The sequence below is a fragment of the Athene noctua genome, chromosome 5 (genome assembly GCF_965140245.1).
Source record: "Athene noctua chromosome 5, bAthNoc1.hap1.1, whole genome shotgun sequence".
Lineage (NCBI taxonomy): Eukaryota > Metazoa > Chordata > Aves > Strigiformes > Strigidae > Athene > Athene noctua.
Genome location: NC_134041.1, coordinates 61,821,859 through 61,839,216, shown reverse-complemented (window position 1 = coordinate 61,839,216; position 17,358 = coordinate 61,821,859).

Here is a 17,358-nt window from a genome sequence, read left to right as displayed (position 1 = left end):
TACAGTCCCATGTCCATATGTTTCTTCATCCATCATTCTACCTAATAATTTTTGAAACTATTGCCTTATCATCACAAAACTTGACAAGACACTGGAAACTAGAAGATTTCCATATAGCATAAAAAAAATGAGCAGTTTCATAGAGGAGAGAAGGTCACTGCAGTATCTTCACAAGGAGAAAGGCAAAATTTGAAGCTCACCTGACAGGCAGTTAAAATGGACCAAGCAGAAATCAGGAGCCCAGCTTGTCTACTGGAGTCTGAAAGAATTATGGCTCTAAATTTGGCATTTAGAATAAATCTTTACTATTTATAAAGAAAGATTTAATTTTTAAAAATTGGTATTATTTTAATTACTACAGTATGAAAGCTTAGATTGCACTTGTCATAGTGGGTAAAACTGTGTTTCCGTTTAGTGCAGTGGAAGTTTTAGCATTGATTAGCCAGCATTTCTTGCCATACTGTCGTCTTGAATACAAAGTGCAGCTGTGAATACATCTGTTGCTTTGCTTTATTTTGTTTTGTTTCACATTTTGCATTGCTTGGCTTGGCTGTCAAGCAGAGGGGGAACTCGGGGTAGGAAGTTGTTGCTGTATCTGTCATCTCACCTGAAGCAGTTCTTGAGATTTCTATAAACTGTATATTCTTTGGCTCTTCTACAAAAATGTGAGAATATTCAGATAGGGCTGTAACTGATGCTACATCCGCTTCTTGGAAAAAAAGATTTAATGTAAAGATTAGTCAAAAAAACAAAAGACCTTTCTTCACTTTCTTTTATTCATTGAATATTCAGTTTACTTTTTATCACTCGTTTAGCAAAAAAAAACCCCTGCACGCAACTACAACTCTGTAAGAATGAACCCTTCCATTTCCGTTGTGTTACAGGAATTAACTGTGCAGGATCACAACCACTTGCTTTGAGACGTGGAGAACTGTTAAAATGTGAAATGATGCCCTCATTTAAAAAAATCATAACATCTAAGGAAACGTACGAACACAGTTTGTTTTTATTTCAGGAAATCACATACTTTATTTATTTATTTATTTCACTGTTCCTTTACTTAAAGAAAGTTTATTTCATCTTTTTCCTCTGTCTTATATGATAAACGGTTTCTCATTATAATATAGTTTCCATTCTTCCTTGGGCTATTAGATGTCATAGACTTGAACAAAAGAGTCTTCACATATGTCATTATACCTTCAGTCTTTCGTTTTTCTATCAAAATCCTAAGGCAAGGCTACATCTGTAAGGGCATGAATTCCAATCTTAAAAGACACAGATCATCCTTAATCCTATTAATGTTAATCATATTTTATGGCGCTATGGACCTTGCAGGGAGAAGCTCTTCACTGTACTTAGTGATATTACTGCTGCAAGGTGGCATTAACCAGTCTCCAGCCTTTAAAGTCTTAGGGAATCAAATCTGGTCTATAAGTAGGAAAGAAAAAGAGACAGAGAAGGAGTAAGGGAGGGAGAAAAAGAAAGAAAAGAAAGAAAGAAAGAAAGAAAGAAAGAAAGAAAGAAAGAAAGAAAGAAAGAAAGAAAGAAAGAAAGAAAGAAAGAAAGAAAGATCAAACAGGAAGGAAATGAAGAAAGGAATAAATAAAGAAAAGGGAGTAGTTTGGGTAAAGATAAAAATGAGGAAGGTGCAAATCGTTCTTTTCCCCCCCCACAGTTCCTACCAGCAGCAGGGGAATTGTGCATACTCATAGGAAAGATCCTGGTGTGGGATGTGAGGTTAAGATGGACTTGCCTCTAGTGACCTGACACTATTTAAGTGCTGCCCATAAAACAAAAGTAGTTTGCAGGGGAAACCTGTGTATCTCCGTGGTGATGCAGCAGGACAGCAGGCTTCAGCAGCATAAACAAGGAACAGACACAGGGAACCTGCTCTGAAATCCACAAAGGTATCTCCCCTCACTGTCTTTAGGAGGCTTTCACTCAGGCCCATAGTGGCTATGCAAAAGGCATCAGGACTCGTTTCCCCTGCCCCATTCTCTTTGGCTCAAGCTTGTTCGGAGTGAGCCAGTAAACGCTTAGGGAGCAAGAACATGGCATTCATGTCCTGAAGAACAAATGACCCAATATCCCCTTAATTTGACTCAGTTTAACATGAACACCTTCCTATTCACTGCAGCTCCCCTTGGAACCATCACCTAGGTCCTCCTGTCCAGCTGTGTGGAAGATCAGTACGGTCCACAGAGTGTTGAATGTGGCCTAGTGATGAACCTGCCAGGAGGCCAGCATGGTGCCCACAGCCAAAAATAACATCAGATACACCATGAACTTCATGACTCGCTAAAAGAGTTTTTTTACCCCAAAATCTTCTGACTCGAGTAAGACTGGTGGTGGACGTTATTCTTCAGTATATTGCAAACTATGGACTTAACATCAGACACTATTTTCCTCCACTCTCTCCTACGCTCATTTTTATCATCTAATCTCTAATGGTGGTGCTCGCAGAATGAATTAGTACTGTGCACATGGATTGCGTGTATTTCCCCTTTAAAATATTATTTTAGTTTTCCAGGTACCGTTGGCCGGGTGCCTGTGTACAGTACGTCCAGTTTGTTTTTCCACCAGTCAGCACTGCTGTGGGAGCTTGCTCAGAGATCGAGAAGACAAACCTCTTTGAGCTTGCCTCCCAAAGCCGGGAAGAATGAGCACATAAGCTAGGGCAATATTTACAGGAGTTTCAGCTAGAAACATGAGTGCCAAATGCAGACTATTTTGTTTTCATATTTTGCCTTTGTATTGCTCAGTCAAAACAAGTTAATTTTAAACTGAATGTTTTCATTTTAGAAAAAAAAAAAAAAAAAAGAAAGAAAAAACACAGTAGCTCTTTGTGAGGTGTTATTTTTAGTTTCACAAATCCAAAATGTCTGACAGAGGAGCCCTGATTTCTGTTGTCTATAAACCCTTCGGGATTAGACCTCGCAATGTTTTTTATTATTGGATAAACTTCTGTATTACAATTTAGACTGCGCTAGTCAAGGATTTACTCCTAGATGAACAGTAACGATCACCACATAATAACGCATAGCAGAAGCCACTGCAGACAGTACCACATTGCTGAAGCATGAAATCCACCACAAGAACATTGAAAAGACTTCTGTTAGGCAGAATTCCCATTAGATTTCATCCCATTGGATTTCTTCTCTTCTCACTGGGTTTTTGTCCTGTCTTATACTGTTTTATTATTTTTCTTATCCTATGCAGCATAGAAAGCTGAAATGGCATATGCTAATATTCCCTGATAAAAGGTATGACGTGCATTCTTACACTCAACTGCTACAAAAGGACAAGAAAACTTATCTGTATGCATTTGGGCAGACTTTGTCCCAGTGTTTATCTTGGAGAGCATGCTGTCCTTTCTCCCTGACCTGAGGGAACGGTCAGCTTGTCTCAGTGCATGGGCAGTGTCCATAGGAGGTTCTGCAGAGACATTAGGGCATGCAATGCCCTGGTGCCCTCTCTTCATTGCCCAGGCAGTTCTGCTTCAATAGCACTTCCAGATTGCCGGGTCTGATTCTCAATAAGCAACCAGCAGCTCCGTGCTAAAAGTAAGTACACAGCTGAAGTACCCAGCATTACTCAGCTAAAGAATATGACTTCTCCCAAACCTCTTGTTTTTTTTTTTTATTCAGGAAACGAAATTGTATTTTCATCTACTGATCATATGTATTTCACATCAGAAGCTATTAACCAAGAAATCTAATTAGTTCAGTGTAAGGTGCTTTGTTCTGCTATCAGATGTTGCTGTGTCTACTTGTGACCCTGTTCTCGATGTTCTGTGGCCACCGCCGAGCTCATAGGTTTTATCAGCTCCGCAGCCAGGTTTCAGAACCCGCTGTTTGCTCAGATGAATGGGCCCTGCCTTGCTGAGCAGAGCTATTTGACAGTTTGACTGGCATTATTCCTTGCACAGCCTGGGAAGGACATAACAGCATTTTAAATTTATGAGTGCTATCAGGATGCTTTCAAGCTTCACAGCAACTGTGTTTCTGCTTTTCCTGCTCCTCCCAAGAAGTGTGTGTATGAGGGGAGGGGGAATGGAGACCGCTCCTGAGCTGCTGGTTCAAAGAAAATGCCATTCTGAAGAGTGGGTGAGACTTTCCCGGGAGAGAGGTAGTCAGCGTCAAAAATGATCTTTATTTTACCCTCTTAAAATTCATTCTGCCAGGATGTGGCTAGACTGGATAGTTTAGTGCAGAGGTACTTGAGGGAACTCCTTTTCCACCAACCTATATACCAAAAATATCCTAACCATAGAGACATGCAGTTTCACCTTGAATCATTGGTCCAGGTACACTTATTTGTAAGAATGTACAGGTATTTATCTAGATAGGAAATACTCCCAAGACACAGATGGTAATAATTTGAGAACAAAAAACCTGTATATTTCAGCTTATGTTGTTTCTTTTCACGTTTACCAGACTGAGTGTATTCTAAGGTGGTGAAAACCATGAAGATGGACTTACACAGATGTATTATTCTAAAGACCTCTGAGAGTTAATCCAACCTTTTTGTATGCTTGATTCTAAAGCATCACACACCATGACAGTGTAAACTGGATGAAGCTCTCCACGTGAGCTTTAAACCAGCTAGCTGAGGTGTTGCTGACATGGACGCAGGAGTTGGGCAACCACTGAACTGGTTACGCACTGTAACACCAGGACTTCAGGTGAAGTTATGCCTCTCAATAAGTGAACTAAAGATTCTTTTGATTTTGCTTCAGAACAACGTGAAATTCATAGTCTGATTTCAACATGAACACAGGTGAGACTTGATTCATCTGACTGAATTTTGCCTTGAAAGCTGGTGTTTGTGGGGGTTTTTTTTCCTAAGCCAAGTAAAGGCATAGTAGAAATGTGTAAAATATTTGTTTCTGTGACTGTAAATATTAAAATCTTGGGCTCTGGCCTTTGCAAACTGAACTGTTGGTTTGTGGTTTGGTACATTTGCAAACCTCAGGTCATGCTAAGAAAAATTCAGCAAACACAGGCTGAGATTGTTGGCATTGCTGGGAAGTCATCAGATCTCCCTCATCTCAGCTGGCCTCTTTCCTTCCATCCTTGCAAGGCCTGTCTCCTGAAGATATATATGCGTGGGAGCAGTAGAAAGTGCAGGGAAGCTTTAAACGTAAGGAAGTTCTTATTTGGGAGTTGATGACTTAATCTGAGCATAAAGGGGTTAAGCTCACACACTCTTGTTCCTCTACAACAGGGGTCAAAATCCTAGTGGGAAAAATCTTGCTTTTAGCAGAAAAGCTGATCACTAAAATATTTCTTTTTCAGTTCCATGACGTGTGTCACACAGATGGAGCTGAGAGGCAAAATGGGGATTGTCCCCATCTAAGAAAGACACATTTCTTGCAAAGGATCTCATCAGCTCATCTGCTGTGTGCTTCTTCCAAATGACAGAGGATGTAAAACATTACAAACTGGGGATCAGATCAGGGTGAAGAGAGAGCTAAAGCTTCAGCGCTCCAAGTAATAAAGAGCAGGTGCATGATCAATAGAGAAGTTCCTGCATTGCTCTCACCCATGCCAAAACCCAGAGTACAGACAAATGCAGCATAAAAATTAGAGAGGGGGATGACTAACCCTTTTCCCGAAATAACCCTTGTTCATCTACATGAGGAAAGAATGACAGATGGTAAAAGCAAATATCCTGAAATGTTTTTCTGTGTTTTCCTGCTTAGATACAACTGAGGGGGTACGAACTTGTATTTTCATACATGTAAATTAAAATAGCCCTCTGAAAGTACCAGTGCACAAAAATAATCCTACAGTAATTCAAGTACTCAGATAATTCATACCTTCAGATAGCTGACACAAATTCAGAAAAGAGGCAAAGGGGAAAATAAAAAGGGGAAAACTAAGGTGGGAGATCATGAAGGGAAAGGAAACAATTGTGAAGAATTAAAGGTAGAGAAGAGGTCTGAGAAATAAGGGGTGTTGAGATAAATCCCTTCCTATTGTCCACATCCAGGAGTATGTGGCTGAATCACAAGACTCTTATAGCTAATAAAAGGGCTGAATGCATGAAAATACCTGCATCTTCCCATGACAGCGAGCTGAGTTTGGTTATTACTGTCTGTGAAGTAAACATGACTATAAAAAAGGAAAAGTTTATTTTGTTTCATTGCTTTTATTTTCACCCAAAGTAATTTTATTCTTTATACATTTCTTCACAAGCCAGCAGCCTTGCTTCCAACATTCTGACTTTGGCAAGAAGCAGCCTAAGTCAATAAAAAAGAACTCCAAGTGTCATGCACAATAAAGACTTGGGTACAGTTTTCCAAATGACTTGTAAAGTAAAATTTACTGAAAAGCAGGCAACGAACTCATATCTAGAAATCGAGTCTCTGCTTGTAAAAGTCAGAGGTTAAATTCTCTTTTTTTTTTAAAAAATCTCTCCCATGCATCTCTCAGGCATGCCCTATCCTTGCTGAAATATTTGAGAGGGGGAAAGTAACTGGGATAGGCAAGAACATTCCCACAGACATATGTTAGAAATCTACAGCACAAAATTAAATTACTTCACTCTTTTAAATGACATTTCTGATTTTCACTTATCAAGTATTATGAGCTATAATACAACTTTTTAAAGGCAAAAGGAAAAGTAAAATAACAGCAACAAAAGACGCATCCCAGTGTGTATTTATTTTACTTTGTAATTCAAGTCAGTCCAATTGTGCTGCAGGGTATTTAGTTTATGCAATGCCGAAGCTTGAAAACTACACCCCAAATTATTTTTGGATTGTATTTAGTGAGATATATAACACAGGAATGATTGATTTATTTCCATGTTTTGAGGTTTTGTGTTTTGCTCAGCTTGTGCCTAAATTTTGATGCAGGCAGGCTTTAAAAAAATCATAATCACAGCAAAGAAAGAGAAACATTTTTATCTAACTTCCATTTTCTTATGTGATGACTAAATTTTAAAAGTAGGTGTTGACTTTTTTATGATCAAAATACAAGTTTCTGTTGTCTTCTGCAGGTCAAAGGAAAAGATCTGTAACTGCTTTCCTAATTGCCCAGTGCACATCTGTATAATGGCCGCTCCTGTCAGGTGATGGTTGGTTTCACGTTAATTTTACTGTGTGAAGTACTGGTCTTCAGAGAGGTGGAGTCCATTACTTAATATTCAGTGGCCATCTTAATGGATATGCTTAATTATATAGCTTCTGGTCTGAGAGAATGAGATATTGGGACGTTCTCATACTGTTTTCCTTCAATGGGAATGGGGAACAAACTTCCACGATCTCTCCCAGCAGTATGGTGAATATTGAATTCTGTTGATTGCCAATGGCAATCGTGTTCCTGACTCTTTTTGGAGCTTTTCAAAAGCCTCCTCTAGCTCAGAATAGAAATGCCTTCCTCAGAGCTGTGCAAAAGGATAGATCTCTTGTCTTTCATCTCCTGCTCAGCCTGCAGAGTAAATATCAAAATCACCCACTCTTGGTTGGCAGCCCAGAGATCTGCAGATCTGGTTTACTTCCCACTCAGGAGCCCTGATGGTATCGTGGTGCAGAGGTAAAGCAGTCCCAGGGAATCGGTCACGCCGGGTGAGCGTGAGGGGCTGAGGGCTTTGCACCCCACTGCTCGCTGCAGGAGGGGACAGCACAGGGCAGCAGAAGCCCCAGGGCTGCACCAAACCCTTCAGCTGCATCCCACAGCAAGAAGCAGTCTTGGAGGGCGCAGGCTCTTCCAGACCAGGTACCACCCAGTGCAGAGTTGTGTTGAGTCCCTCGTACTTCAGTGCAGCTCTGGCTCCATTTCACACCGGGGGCTGGAGAAGGGGCTGTGCGATAAAGGGGAGCAGTGGAGCACACCTGTAAATGCCGAGCAGGCTGGGACTTGCCTGACTACCACAGGACCTTCCAGCCGTACAAAGCTAGACCTGAGCACCGTGTATGTTTTTAAGCGGGAAAATTATGTCCTTGTTTCTTGCTTTTAGGCAGTTCACTCTCTGCGCCAGCTGTCATTTGGACAAGGGAATATTCCTGCGATGCCTAACCCTGCTGGTGCAGGGAGAAGCAGCTTGTTTATTCATTCTGAGGAATATAGAAGCAAATACTTCCACAACCAGCACCCCTCAAAAACATAAGACTGTCTGCTTTATCCTTTTCCCAATCAATCTTCACTTTAGGGTTAATTCACTATCTAATGGGATCTACATTTCATCACTAACAGGACTCATTTTGTTCCACTGTGGTTGAATATCTCCAGGGGCTGGCATGCTTATTGTTGGGTTGGATTTTTTTCATGGTAAGACAGAGATGTTCTCCTAGTATCATTTCTCTAGATTGGATTTAACTTCACTAAAAACTCCACTAAGAATATAAGTAAAGTCTGGATATATACCTGAGTCAAGAGGTGTTACATTAAGGATTCTGCTTTAATAGAGGGAGAAGAGAAATACCACAGAGTGGGGCAAAGAAAATGATAAGAAAGCACTCGCCAGCCCTATTCATAAAAGATCTCCTGTAGTATTTGTTTACATAGTGAACATGCCCCAGATTTTGCACCCTTGCAGTGGGGCACGACTGTTTTTCAGTTTTTTTAAATTCTGACAGTTTGTTTCTTCCCACCTGCATAAATGCAGGTTATCTGATATGGAGATATAAGACTTTCATCATTTTTTTCCTGTAAAATAAGTCCTGCAGAACCCCCTAAATTGTGAGGGGGCACCCTACATGATCTGACCCAAGAAACATCTTTTCTTTCTAAATTACCAAAACGTCATTTAACAAAATCCATACTCTTGATCCAGTCCATCCAGATGGTTTTTCATCTGCAATTCTTGTTAATGGCAAAATATTTTTTTTTAATCTTTTCAACATGTGTATTAGTGTGTTCAGTGGTATTACTGAAAAGAAAGCAACGTCTTTTAAACTACTCTGGAAGGTATGGGTATGAAACATATCTTCATGAAGAATTAAATCTTTAAAATCAGAACTTAACTTTAGCTGTAACACTGATATAAGAAATGGCTACTTAAGAGCTGGGCTTTTGGTACCATCATAAATAAACCCACGGCTGAGGAACACTACGGAGTCACAGACAGAGACAGAAAAATTATGGAACCCAGCCCTGTTTGCGTCTTGCTAATTTTATACTGATCTATCCAGTGGCAGAATGATTGATGTCATTTGTTTTTGACTCATGCCATTTTAGCTCCAGAAATAACAAAATAAAAATGCTGCTATGTTTTAGAGAGGTTTCCTTGGTTATGCTATCAGCACTGTTTCTCTAATGGCAAAAGAAATGTCAGCATTAAAAATAATTACAAGTGTAAAAGAAACTCTGTGCCCTAAATTAGTGGATGCACCATGTTATCTACAGAAGGAAGAACTGGGTGTGTTATGTACTGTGCTCAAGGCTAAATAAATTCCTTCGCTTTAGATAGTTTGGCATTAGTTACCTGTAATTACTTTTGTCCTTTCATTGAGATTTATGTTGGTCTGAATCATCCTTTAAACCTAATTAAATCAGCTATTTCCCTTTCTCTTGGTCCTGTTCAGTTATGAGTTTGCGCTCATTTTTTCATATTTGGATATTAATCTTTTAAATATTTGTGGAAATCTCTGGAGAAGAGGGATTTGTATGAAACAAAGTGACATGAATGAATGCACCTCACTGACTTCTGGGAGATTTTATGCACTCAAGGGACTAGATTTTCCAAATTATTTAGAGATCTTGTTTGATGTCTTTTGAAAATCTGGTTCTGGGCTCACTACACTGTCCCACTGCTTATGTGTATAACTTCCCCAAGAACGAACCTTATGGTTATAGATTTCAGCCCTTGCCATGCCCCTTCCTCTCTCAGTCTGCAACTGATGTGACTCTTCACAGCTCCAGGTACTCAGCTTTAGGTCTGACAAAAGAAGCCCAAGCTTACAGCTCCATAGTATCCTCAGTTCAATCCTAATGTGAGAGCAGAATTGATGGCTATTGTATTTGCAGGATTAATACTAATTTATAACTGTCATGGCTGTAAAGGGAAGTTTGACTACACAGCAAAGAATCCTCTCTTTTTGTCTTTTTTTTTTTTTTCTTTTTTTTCTGTGTGTGTATGCATATATATATGAAAATACATTTTGAATTCGTTTTAATACTTCACTTTCAATAAGGAGAGAAGACTTGCTCTCTGTGAATTCCTGTTGTAGCTATATTTTCATGCTACAGTGTATTTATTCACTTCCTCTGATGATGAACCTGTAGAAACACTGTCAAAACTGAAGGGGTTGCGCCCTGTGCAAAACTGGTTTCAACACTGCATCTACTGTGTAGTTAGAAGTAAAATGTACACATTTTCAGAATCCCACAGAACCCAAATATTTGCTTTAAATGGATGTGAGCGGGGTCACGGCAACATGTCTGAGATCCTAGCCCTGAGTTCATCACTGCTCTTTTTAATTCCTTTTCTATAATCCACGAAAGGAAGTAACAAGGACTCTCTAAGCCACAAGCAAAGAAAAAGACTTTGTAAAACAAGAACAAACACTGATGTTTGGAATCCAGAACACGGTCTTATTAAAAAGCACAATAAGGGCGTACGTAGACAGAAAATTGTAATGCCTTCAGGTTCTCAATATACAGGAATGTGACAACACCAGTAATTGTCTCCTAAAACCCTCCTCACAATCATGAAATGCTTTTGTAATTTTGAGGCACTCAAACTTTTTAATTTGCTCTTAAACTGAAGCACCTTTAACACCAGAATTGTATAGTGTGCACTAATTATATACTGATCCTGGCTTACAGCTTTAGTGTGCCTCATTCTCATGTAATTGCATCTACTTCCACATAACCATGCCCTTTTCCACTCCTGTTCTATGCATATGCAAAGTATGTTTTAATTCTAAGCAACCTCTCAGCATATGCAATTTTACTTCTGAATTCCACCCAAAGGAAGGGGATGTGCTCTGCAGCGCTGAGGGAAGACATGGCCAAACACAAACCCTCCGGTGCTACTGCAGTATCATCAGGCATGTGGAAGTAGATGGAGTAGATATATTTTTTTTTTTCATCCAAGCAGTGAAACAAAAGTGGATTATTTAACAGAAAAAAAATCCCACAATACTGTTTTGTGGAAGAAAGCAGGTAGCCTTCCATTTAAACGCATACGTAATTTTGATACCTGGCTTTTATATGTAGGTGGGGAGCTTAAAACATTTAATGAAACTTTCTGGTAGTTTTCCCAGCTGATACCTAACAACATGCAAAGTGAATCTTAGAATTTTACGCCACAGTTCTTTACAGCTCTTCACAGATGTATTTTTTAATGGTACGAAAATACATTATTAATTCTCTTAATTGCTTGATATGTTGTCTGTTAAAGTAATTGGAGAGTAAATTATTTTAGCTGGAAGTCAATGTCACGCAGCCAAACCACCAGATTCTAGAGGCAAATAACAAAATTCAATTCAAAGAGCAATGGCTTGTGTCACATAAAATCTTACATAAGCAGGAATAAGGTTTTGTGATGTTCGTGTATTTTGTATTATTAGAAACTACCTGATCCCATACAGGAAGGGAGTATGGATTTACAGAGGGTGATAAGAAAACATCTCCTCTACCCTCAATCCTCCATATATTCTAAAGTCTGAACTTGTTCCAAATTTCTAGTCCTGTTTAATTTATCTCTTGCTACTCAGTAGATGAGAGTTGTCATGTGGTAATTCCACAGGGGTCACCACAGTTGCACCAGGGATCACTTTCTCTGGTTAAGTGTCAGCATTGTTGACTACCAGACACAGGAAATTAATACAGGGGTGCACACTACAAAGCTGAGACATCATCTTCTCTCCAACATGTTTATTTCTGGCAAGCTGTGAACTATGGGTATTTCATGCATACAAATAGATGGAGTGAATAGTGAACTTTCATAAGGGCGTAGGCAATGATGTCTTTTACTAGAACTATTCTCCACAATTCCCTGTGTTTTCTTTTTTTTTAAAAAAAATAAAATATACATTAGAGTTTATTTCCTTTGTGATGGGAATTAATAGTGTACCTCACATTAAACACAAAGGGACGAGAACTCCGTATTGTAGATCAAAACCTGAACTGCTGGAAGCCAATATTCAGCAGATCAACATCTTTTTACATCAGCTGAGAAATTAGAGCAACACTGTAAACTGAGTAGTGCATACTGAATATGAAATGAGTTTTCTGCAGATATTTGGGCTGGGGAAAATATATAGCTGGCTTTCTAGTGTTAACCCTAACTACTCCATTTTTTCTTTTCAACAGATTGGATGGACTGTGAGAGTAGGGTGAGCTCAGCCCCCTGGTAGAATCTTGTAATACAATTTCTTGTTTGACTGCCAACATATAATCTTATGGGTAATTATAGTTTAAGGGCATTTTACTTAAGAAAACTATAATTACTGCTGTAATGGTTAGAATAAGGTTTGAAGGCTTTATTCACAGCTAGTAACTGATGATCAGTGCAGCCTCTAGAAGTCATAGGGATCTGAAACATGAATAGATTCATTTTTCCTGGTTCGTGTCCAAACAAGAAAAAAACCAAAAAAAACAAGACAATATAAATCATACTTTGACACTGATGGAAGGAGGGGAAGGATATACCTCAGTAAGTGTCCCAGTGTTGGATTGCCTAGAGGACCAAAAAAAAAGCTCATTCATGTCCAGTGAAGTCTTCCTTTATTTGGCTCAGACCATGACCTACATGAGGGACCATCTTCCAAAACAAGGTGTGGCATATCCACAGTTTTATCACTCCTTAGAAAGGTTCCCTTTGCCAGCCTACTTCCTATATTTAGAAAGTGGACGTATGTTATTATCTTAGAGTACATTATCAGCTAGAGATCAAAAAATCTCCTTTCCAGTGACACATTAGGTACATAAAATGTGATTCATTGCACCAACTTTCAATTAGCTTCAAGTTAAGCTAAGCCAGTCTAAGCCCAGGCCAATCCCTTAGCTTCTCTGTGTAACAGACAAAAAGGCAAAGGCACTTCCAGAGGGCAGTATTCTCCATTTATCTTTGAACTCAGGTCTTTGAGTCAGTGACTGCAATCTCTAGGTTATTTTGGAGACCTACCTATCATACAGCAAAAACGAGTTTTTAGTCTGAAAGTAATTTTGATGAAGTGGAAATATTATGGGAAAATGATAAGTAACAGAGCTGAGGGCAAGCACAAAGGAGAAGGCTTACTAAACACAGCTCCAAAGCTGTAATGGTTGGGGTTAGATCTCTTTTACCCAGACATCCTCACAAGACACAAGCTATTTATTTCACCCCATTAGAAGGATACTATACATGTGTATTCATGTATTATGTGTCTGTACTAACAAGAGAAGTAACTGCTTTTCAAGACAAAGTTATTGAAAAAAAATGACTTTTACCTTCCTTCCTACATGCCAACACATGAGCTGAAGGATTTGGGTTTTGTTTTCCTGTCACAAGTGAAGACATCACTAAAGAAAGCAAGTAATTTCTTCTGCCTTGGGATTTATCAGTTTTTACCTTATAAACAAAGTAAGCTGAACCTGGATCTTGGGAAGGTAAAAAGTTCCCGTAGAAAAGATATTCACAGAGATACAGGACCGTGTCAGGGATTTATTGATTTTTGTCATGCTGTTCCTGCAGAAGCATACCAGCTGCTTCAGAGAAAAGTACAGGAAGCCTTACAGAAGGCAATTATGAAATAACTTGCTGACAGGAAAAAAATTCTTACTAGTCCCCATTAATTAGGGGTTATCTTATGTCCTGGAAGCATGAAGACTTACATCCTTTCCAAAAAGATTGTCATGCTATTTATCATTTTTGATCTTCACTAGCTTCTAAACTGCATCTTAAAACACGTATTTCTTGGTTCAGCTTTCAAGACTTAATGACACAAAATGAACAGTGTTTATTTACAACGCAGACATAAACTCTTGTATAAATCATACCAAATTCTTCATTATATCACAAATTATTGCTAAGGATAACAAAACTGAGTCATCTGGCACCAAAAAGTAAGCAGAGCTTTGAGGATTTCCCTCATAAATTCGGCAGAACATAATCACTTTTTGTAACAATGAATTATAGCAAGATGAGTTTTCCTACTTTAAAAATCTGCTATTAATTATTAACTGGATCAAGATTCTCTCTACTTATTTAACCTTATGACAAATGCGCTTGGGAAATTTCCATTTCTGTATTTATGCCTGTCCCTTTCTGGCATATGATGGTAGGGCACACACTCAGGCTTATGTCTGACAAGCAGAAATCTAAACTAGATGATTGTAGCCCTGAAGCTGGAGACTGAAGACATGTAACAGTGGTGAGAAACACCCAGTCAGAGTCCCTTACACTGTTTAAACATAACCGTATGTCACCCTAGGCAATTAAAACCGGCTTGCTGTTTCCCCCAGTGCTAGACACTACTAACGCTTTTACTGTTTTTACGACTTGAGGGAGAGCTGAGCACGCACACAACCAATGTGATCAAGCAATGCCCATTTATTACAACTAAGAAAGCCCTTTTATAATGTTCTCCCGCACACGTGAGTAACATGCAGTACAAGTCCTCAAGAGTGGACAGTTAACTTAGCCCGCGCTTTAAACCTTCTTAGGATTGGATAAAAAGTGCCACATCAGCCTTGCCAGGCTTCCTGCCTTGTGTAACTTCCTCTTCCGTCCCAACCCCTTCCGGGGGTTGTTTGTCCCTTCGAGTTTCTCCCCCCTCATTCAAGGTCACATCCTTATCGCATTCTTCTTGGCTGAGTCTCTTGTCAGTCTTGTTCTCACACAGGATTGCTCACATGCCCATTCTCTCACAGAAAGTCCTCTAGAATCCCAACAAGGACTGATCTTTAAAGCAGCACTGCAGCGTGTGAGACTGATCGTGGTGTAGCCCAAGAATTAGGCCACGCAGATGGATTTCAGCCACCAGCACTTCCAGTTAAATTTTGTACTTGCCTTTGGCCATCCTGCTTTCAGGTCAAGGGGTTTTGGGTGAGGAGAAGGGCTCTGAGGCTGACCACGTTCCTCCCAATCTCCCTTCCTCTCCCTCTGTTTGGAAGTGGGTAGTGTTTTAGCTGGTTTGTTCTCAGTTTTGGCTGGTGGTATTCAGCACTGCCCTTGCTGCTGTAAGCTATCCCCATGCAACACCAGCAGGCAGCCACTTGACTGAGCTGGGACTGGAGGAGTCCTGACCTGCCCCTGCAGCTGCCGGCTGGGGTGTAAGGACCCCCTCGGCTCCCCTCTGCCTGGAGCATGTCTACGCTAAGATGCCACAAACTAGATTTATTTTCACTTAGGAGACCCCTTATATCAAAAAGGGTCTGATCCAGTCTTGTACATTTTGAAACCTGTCAAGATGTCTGTGGCTCAAATCAAAGAACCGGTTTACATTTCTTGTCATGTATGTCAACGGTTGCCCTTTTAAAGCATACAAATATTGCCTTTGTTTCTATGACAGACACCGTCCTGCCCACACCTCTCAACACTCCTGGTGTGGTTTCTGTGATTTTTTTTTTTTTTTTATTCTACTGGAACTTCCTGCCACATCTGTTACTAAACAGAAACCCAAAAGAAAATCAGCTTTCACCTGTCAACCGCCATGCACATATGACCTCCTCTTTTCCATCACTTTCCATTAGTGTCTTTCACCATTTCAAGGGCTTTTTCACATTTACTTCTTTTTCTATCTGCTCCTTTGGGAAGCACCGTTTTTCTTTTTTAGCTACAGCCCCTTTTTTTGTCATGTTTACTGCACTGATCCTACACATAGAGCCGGCTGGCCTCTCTTTGTCCTTGGGAAGTGCATCCTTTGTCCTCAGGAAGAGGTCTCCCCATCTGTGATCCAGAGGTGGCCTTCCTACAGGAAGGGTTACATTTGGCATCCACTGCTCCTTACCGGCCTGGCTCTGCACCACCGTCTTTGTGCAACAGCTGTTTGGCTCGCAATGCTCAACTGTTTTCCCCACCCTACTGACCCAATGCTACAAAACAACCCTGGCTTGCAAAAAATCTGATGAATGGAGTAGAGAGATGGGAATTTTTTTTTTTTAATGTGATGCCAAAGACCCAGAATTCAAGCAGATTTGACAGATATTTTATACTCCACAGCTGGAAAAATCCCTAAATGCATAGACAGAGGATTTTAGATGGAAGAATTTTAAGCACAAATCAAGTGTTTAGTCAATACAGCTGTTACACAACAGTTGTTCCACATTGCATAGCTTAGATTTACATACCCCCTAAAACTTCCCAGTGTAAATAAACTGTAAGTCTATACTACTTATGACCATAAAAACACACAGCACTTAAAAACTGACAACGCAACTACCATAAATACACAAAGAATTAAGCAACAGCATGTGATCAGAGGCTAACTGCTAATGTGGAAGATTGATATTGCTTGAAGCTATGAACCATTCAGATCTGATTCTTCTCAAACTTACATCAGATTGCTATTATTATCATCAGAACTCAGTGAAGTAACTTCTGATTTCATCTGTGCAATGTATTTTTATATATCTAAAAGTACAGGAATGAATCTTGCTCCACACAGCTTGATACAAGATTGGCCATTGACTTCCACAGAATTAAAATGTTCACTTGCAGGATATTCTTTCCTCTTCTGGCCTCCACTGCAGTCTAGGGCTTAATAAAATACAGAAAAACTCAGAAAATAGCCACTTTATTTCCAGAATCTCTAAGGGGTCAGTCTTGTAGGAATCTGGACATTTGATATTACTGGGGATAGAAAGTTTTTGGGGAGCTGCCTCAGACTTTTCACAGCAGTGTTGGACTACTTATGCAGAAACTCTCTCTTGTAAAAAAACTCTTGGAGTTTTTTTAGTGTGTCTTCATAGTAAAAGCACTGTTAGGTACTTTCCAGAGGAATCTTTATGTTCATGACTGGACTTGGAAAAGATTTCTTAGACGCAGTGTTGGTTTCCAGTGAGGTTTTGCCTTGCTCGTTTTGGTTTCCATGAACACAAAGAGCTCATGTGACTGGCTCGGGGTGATTCAGATCCTCATCTGGTGTTAGATGCCGGCAGCCTCCTGGCACTCCATCCACATATCTGACCACATAACCACGTATCATCATAAGTATAAAACTCTCTGAACTTCTCTATTTTGTTCAATTTTATGCATGCATGAGCCATGGGATTTTTGCCTTACATGTTACTTTACGATAATGCACATAATCTGTGTGTTGTTCCAGCTTTGCTTCTTTCTTTGTTGTTTTCTCTCTGGTTGAAACCTGCACCTCTTTAAATTCAGCTAAATGTTCTTCTTTATGCAAACAGCATCAAGATTTGGGCCAATTCACTTTCTTCGTTTTATCCCATAGTTAGGGTATCTAGCATAGTGCTCTGT